Source organism: Crocuta crocuta, unplaced genomic scaffold, assembly GCF_008692635.1.
Source record: "Crocuta crocuta isolate KB4526 unplaced genomic scaffold, BGI_CrCroc_1.0 scaffold129, whole genome shotgun sequence".
Classification (NCBI taxonomy): Eukaryota; Metazoa; Chordata; class Mammalia; order Carnivora; family Hyaenidae; genus Crocuta; species Crocuta crocuta.
The window spans coordinates 13535344-13541903 of NW_027551571.1; positions in this window are offsets into that span (position 1 = coordinate 13535344).

Below are 6560 nucleotides of genomic sequence, written 5' to 3' on the forward strand. Positions count from 1 at the left end.
AAAAAAAAAAATCAGAAGGTGGGAATATTTGGGGAAACTATAATGTAGATGGGACATCTGATGATATAGGCAAAATTACTGATAATAATGTTGTGGTAAAATAGAGTAACGCCCTTATTCCTAAAATATGTGTGCTGAATTCTGTAAGGTTAACATCTCTGACGAACTCTGAAACTAACTTTCAAACAGTTCAGGGAGAAAGACAGCGAGAGAAAATACAACAAAACATTATCAGTTTTTGACTCTCTAAGGAAAGTANATACATACTTATGATAATTAAAGTAAAACATCATTTGTCCAGGACAAAAGCTTGTCTGGCCTCCTGCCTGGAAAAGCCCTAGCAATGCCTCACACTCTTCCCATAGTGGTATAACCCCAGCCACTGCCACGATCCTGACTGCCACGATCCCCACAGCCACACTGAGGAGGCTCCCATGAGTCCTGCTGATTGTCAAGGAGAGACAAATCTGAACATGTGTTAGAAGTACGAAACAAAACAAAATAATTCTACCATGTGGCGGGAGTTTTTAACACACTAAAGTACTGAAGTTAGGAATTAATAGACAAAGAAATTGAAAAATTAAAAAGAATATAGAAAATAAACGATTTAGGGGCGCCTGGGTGGCTCAGTCGGTTAAGCGTCCGACTTCGGCTCAGGTCATGATCTCACGGTTCGTGGGTTCGAGCCCCTCGTCGGGCTCTGTGCTGACAGCTCAGAGCCTGGAGCCTGCTTCCAATTCTGTACCTCCTTCTCTCTCTGACCCTCCCCTGCTTTCTCTCTCTCTCTCTGAAATAAATAAAACATTAAAAAGAAAATAAAAGATTGGAAGCTAGATCTATGGTGCCCAGATCCACGTAACAGTTAACAAGAACTCTTTGAGCCACGCCACCCACCTCAGAGCGGCTCCACTCAAATACTTCCGCGTTGGCTGGTCTCCTGATGACAAGGCCATAATAGAGACTGTTCCGGACAGCTACAGCACCACACCTGCCCTGGTTCTTCACCTCCCACAGCCCTACGGGAGCAGCTATAGAAGCTGTGAGATATTAATAATATTCTGAATTCTGCACAAAAATGTTCAGCTCTTGACTCAGGTTAATAAGAAGTGAACCAAACTCACAAGTAAATCTCATTATTTCAGGCAAGGCCTGAATTCTCCAGAAGCTCATTTTCCCTCTCTGGTTCTTTGAGAGGTGAAGAGTCTAGCCACTCCTGCCCCATCTTCTCTAGCATTCTTCCATGGCCCCTGTAAAGTTTCTCATGCCACCATCTACCTACAGTCTCCAAGTGGTACTACTGCCACCAGTGACAAAAAGCAAGCCATCCTTGCCGTGTTATGACAAAACTCCTCATCTTATCCCACAAGCAAGAGTCCAATCAAACCAAACATTGAAAATAAATTATGTTTATAGCTCCTCAGAGATGGCTGAACTGCTCAGAGCCATGTCCATGTTTAGAAATAAGAAATAAAACTCAGTCCATCCATCCATCCATCCCACTTTTCTGAACCCTTCTGTTTTTTGACAGTTGGGGCTGGAACTATCATTGGCCAAGAAAAATGGCCAAGAGGGCCTGGCATCAGAGGGCCAGGTCTCAGGTGGCTGGGTAAAAGGAATATTCCTGAAGTTGCGTCCATGAAATAACATTGTAAAACTATCAGAGAAAGCACAAATCCAAAGAAGATTGCAGCTGGGTGTGTTTGCAAAGTCAGAGACCCCCCTCCCACTATTCAGTCACACCTGCCACATACCCGGCCCCCCGCCCTGCCCAAACCTCAGTCTGCCTCAAGTTGTCTCTTCCTCCCTAGGCATCTGCCACAAAGGAATGGTAGGTAGGGCACTTACATTTTGTCACCCACCTTCCTCTCTCAACCAAATATAACAATAATCTGTGAACTGATTTATCCATCTCCATGCAGTTAAAGAAGGCTTCTTTCAAGTTTTCTAGAAGTTTCATGACCACCAGTCCAGGTGATATCCTTTCTCCATCCCATTTCAGAATCTCTGGGTGATGAGAAAGTGAAGATGGGCAAGATTCTCTTAGGAATAAAGCAGCTTCGGAGCTTCAGGACCCGGAGGGGAGCGTTTCTAATACCTTTGCGCGCTGCTTCATACATGCCCAAGTTGCTCCGCAACACGCTACGGCCCAGTTTTTGGTTCGAGCAGTGAATAAAGGATTGAGAAAATTATGTAGGACTTTGACCTCTACACCAACTGAATGGTGTAGGTCGGAGGCGTATTGTCCCCATTACAGGAAGAAAAGCGAGGCTCAGAGAAATGCAGGGACTTGGCCGAAGCTTGTAAGTGGCAAGAAAAGTTACAACCGGGTCTTCTGGCCCCTTGCCTCAAAGGAAACACAGCTTCTAAGTCTTCCTCTGCCACTGACATGAGGTTTGACCCCTTCCTCCTATCTCAGTCCTTGATGAATTTCTCATCGGAAACAAGGGCAAACCGGGCCCGGCCATCAGCCTGGCTCTTGAAATGGCCCAGAAAGCCAGGCTGAATAGGCAGGATGGGTGACCAAGCCTATGCCTCCAAGGGCTCCGCTGGGCTGGAGGCCAAGACCTCTGTCTCAAAGACCCTGCTGGCAAAGACTGGGGCCACATCGGATCTAGGGCAGGGCCTGGCCGCACCATCCCTGCCGACTCCAATCCCAGGGACCTCCGTCGGACCCTGGCAGCGCTGGATTCGAGGGGCCACAGGGACTCCAAGGGCCTCCAGCCCGAATGAACCCAGAGCTGCCCTCTTCAGCGTCCGCATCTCTAGTGCTCACAAACGTCCAGAGCGGGAAGCGCTCGCGGCGCCAGCACCACGCTGCGTCCGTTAAGCCGGAAAGCGGGACACGACACGGAAGCCTGCAGGGAGCGCCCGCCGCCTCCCGCCACCGCCGCGGGACGCGGAGTCCGCAGCGCCTGCTTTTCTGCGCGAGGAGCTCACTCTGCGCCTGCGCGCAGAGCGTGCGCAGTAGCGGAGGCGGGGGGGAGGACCGGCTAGGATGGGCGGGGCGGGTCCCTCGCAGCAGCTGCTGCGCCGAAACACCACGAGCGAGCGGAGACATTTATTCGAGCCGCCAGATTCCAGAAGGGGATGCTGTGGGGTGTGTTCCCTCATTCAGGGCACCTACCAACGCTTGGGGGTCTGTGGAGCCTGTTGATGGAGATGAACGTATTCTCGGCGCGTTTCTGAAAGGATTCGCAGGGCGGGGCCGAGAATGTGGGAGCCGTGGTATCACCGCCCATCTGTGACGTCATAACACCGCATAAATGAGATAGGTAGATCTGGCCGAGCCGGGCGTATCTTGCCGGAGGCCGATGTGACGTCACAGCGCCTTAGTGCCTTGGATGGTGGGATGGGATTCCTTTGAGCCGGCTCTCGAGACTCCAAGATTCCAGGGGTGGGGTTGGGTATACTATCACAGGTCCCACATTCTTGGAACTGATGTTATACCTAGGAGCCCCAGCCCAGCCTGCCGCGTTTCTTCTTTCCCCCACCACCCTGTGCTAGCTCTGACCCCCGTGGCCAAGAGGTCTGCACGAAAAAACGGCCCCCCATCGTAAGCCCCGACCCCCTGGCTACATTTCGGAAGGAGGAGGTGGAACCTGAACCTCTTCTTGGGAAGAAACCCCTGCGAGCTTTTCTTTCTCCACGGTGCTACCGATCTCCTTCTAGAGCACCTGGAAGCGCCAGGATGCCTCAAGGGTTTCTCGCGCCGTCTGCCTGTTCAGCAAAGATGTCCAGCCGAGTAGCCCCCACTCCCTTGCCACTCATTGAAACTGATGGACTAGCAGCTTAGGGAAGGGCTCCCGCTGAACTCTCCTCTCGCCTCTTGCACTCCCGAAAGCTGAGGACACCTAAGACCAAAGAAGCTTAATATCTGGGGACTGGGGTGGGAGAAGGATGGGATCTTCTAGGTGTGTAGCGGGGTGGGGGAGTTGTCCCCTTGCAGAGTAGGCAGGCAATTTAAAACCCACCCAGGCATTTCTGGCATTCTCATTGCCTTTTCTTGCGACCCTCAGAGAAGGAGCACGAAACTGTCTCCCAACCACGTTGCCTGGGAAATGTAGCCTGTGTGATGTCTGGTGGCCAGAAGCCCCAGCTTGCCCTTNGAGCAGCGGAGCCGCCGAAGGAGGCGCTCTCTCAGGTCCTCAGGGGGTGCCCAAATCTCTCTGTGGCGGATGAATGTACTCAGGCACTGTCGTCTTGGAACAACCACGTCCCCGCACCATCGGGGGCTAACGACAGAACCCTAACATAAGCCGTGGCCAAGCGCAGAGCGTACTACGGAATGCACTGGCTGGGCTAAAGCCAAGTCCAAACCCCACTGACTAACTCTCCCTCTCTGCACCCAGAGATCACAGTTCTCTGGGATCCAGACTCAGGTCCCTCCTGGGCGCGTCCTTATGAAGCTGCAGGAGGAAGAGCTGTGATCTTGCTGGACTAGCAGAGATCCCCCAGGCCGGTCAAGACCCGGCAGCGCACGGTCAGGAAGGCTGGCAAGGCCAGGTATCTACAGGAGTGGCGACGCGGGCTGCGGCGGAGAGTTGTGCGGAGTCCAGGGCGGGACGCAGTGAGATGCCCCAGTCCTGGTCCGCCCCTCCAGGCCCGTCCAGCAGGGGGCAGCGTGGCTCCGAACGCGGTGGGCAGGGTTCTCGGCGCAGGCCCAGCCAAGGCCGCCGGGACCAGTTGGGTTCGGGAACCGCGGAGTTCAAGCCCGCAAGGGGCGGGCACGCCCAGCGGAGGTGCGGGTGGTGCAGTGAAAGGCTAGAGCGGTTTAACTCGTACGGCCCGGGCTTCCTTTCTCAGGCCACGGGGCTCCGCCTGAGGCTGGGACTCTGGGTCCCCGAGGCCGGGAAGCTCGGCCCAGCGGCCTCCGCGGCTGCTGAGCTCCAGGCGCTGAAGCCCGAGAGGCCGAGCGCCCGTCTTGGGAAAAAGGCCGCGGGCGCCACCGCCTGCACCGCCCTGCGGTCAGGACGCTGGAGCTGGGGGAGCCCCGCCCCGCCCCAAGCAGGAGAGCCCCCGGCGTCCTGGCCTCTAATTGTGGGAAAACTAGACGCCCCGGGGAAGGTTCAACTTGTGGAGGGAGGACTCAGATTTCCCCTCCTAAACTTCCCGGGCCTCCCAGGGCGCCCGCCCCCGCCATTCCTGACAAGGCTTTAAAAACTGTAGGGAATCTTCGCGGGCGTGGAGCCTCGCTCGGGGCAGGGGATAAGCCCCAGCCGGAGAATTGTGTCTGGGGGATCCTAACGGAGGGACGGTTGTAGGTTTGGGGCTTTGGGGAAGCAGCGGTGATGGTGCATTTGCAGCGGGGTATGGGGCCCTGGGGACAGTCCTGGTCCTGAAGCTATACGTGAAGCCCCCCCTTCCCCCCCCCCACCATCAAAGCAGATGTTGGAGGCCAGTAGAGAAGCCTTTGGTTGGAGAGGTGGGTGACATTCTGTTCCCTTCGTGGACCCTAATCCACCCTGGCACCCGGGGACGTTGTGATTTTTTACGGCCCAAGTACTGGCCGCACGCTAGGCTTCTTTGGAAACTACCAGCCTATGGAGGTGAGGAGTGGGGACACTGAGACCCTAAAGGCCTAAGTGGAGGCGTAAAATACACAAAATACGAGGCACACCAACACAGGCAGAGAGGAGACTTCACCCATCGCAACCCCATCCCCCCACGAAGGCTGGGTTTTCGGAAGTGGGACAGGTTGGAGCGGGCAGGGAATTCTGCTCCTCTGAAGGAAAGAAGCCTCCCAGGGTCCCGTGTGTGCGAGGGAAAATACCCGTCCTGCATTGCCTGTAAAATAACCGTTTATTTCATATTTTAAAAAACTCCAGTGATAAATGTCCGTTACCGATGGTCAGCATAAAGTGCCAATCGCAATACAACGCCTTGCTCCTAGCCGGCTGCTGGCTCGCGGTGTCAGNCTTTGGGGAAGCAGCGGTGATGGTGCATTTGCAGCGGGGTATGGGGCCCTGGGGACAGTCCTGGTCCTGAAGCTATACGTGAAGCCCCCCCTTCCCCCCCCCCACCATCAAAGCAGATGTTGGAGGCCAGTAGAGAAGCCTTTGGTTGGAGAGGTGGGTGACATTCTGTTCCCTTCGTGGACCCTAATCCACCCTGGCACCCGGGGACGTTGTGATTTTTTACGGCCCAAGTACTGGCCGCACGCTAGGCTTCTTTGGAAACTACCAGCCTATGGAGGTGAGGAGTGGGGACACTGAGACCCTAAAGGCCTAAGTGGAGGCGTAAAATACACAAAATACGAGGCACACCAACACAGGCAGAGAGGAGACTTCACCCATCGCAACCCCATCCCCCCACGAAGGCTGGGTTTTCGGAAGTGGGACAGGTTGGAGCGGGCAGGGAATTCTGCTCCTCTGAAGGAAAGAAGCCTCCCAGGGTCCCGTGTTTGCGAGGGAAAATACCCGTCCTGCATTGCCTGTAAAATAACCGTTTATTTCATATTTTAAAAAACTCCAGTGATAAATGTCCGTTACCGATGGTCAGCATAAAGTGCCAATCGCAATACAACGCCTTGCTCCTAGCCGGCTGCTGGCTCGCGGTGTCAG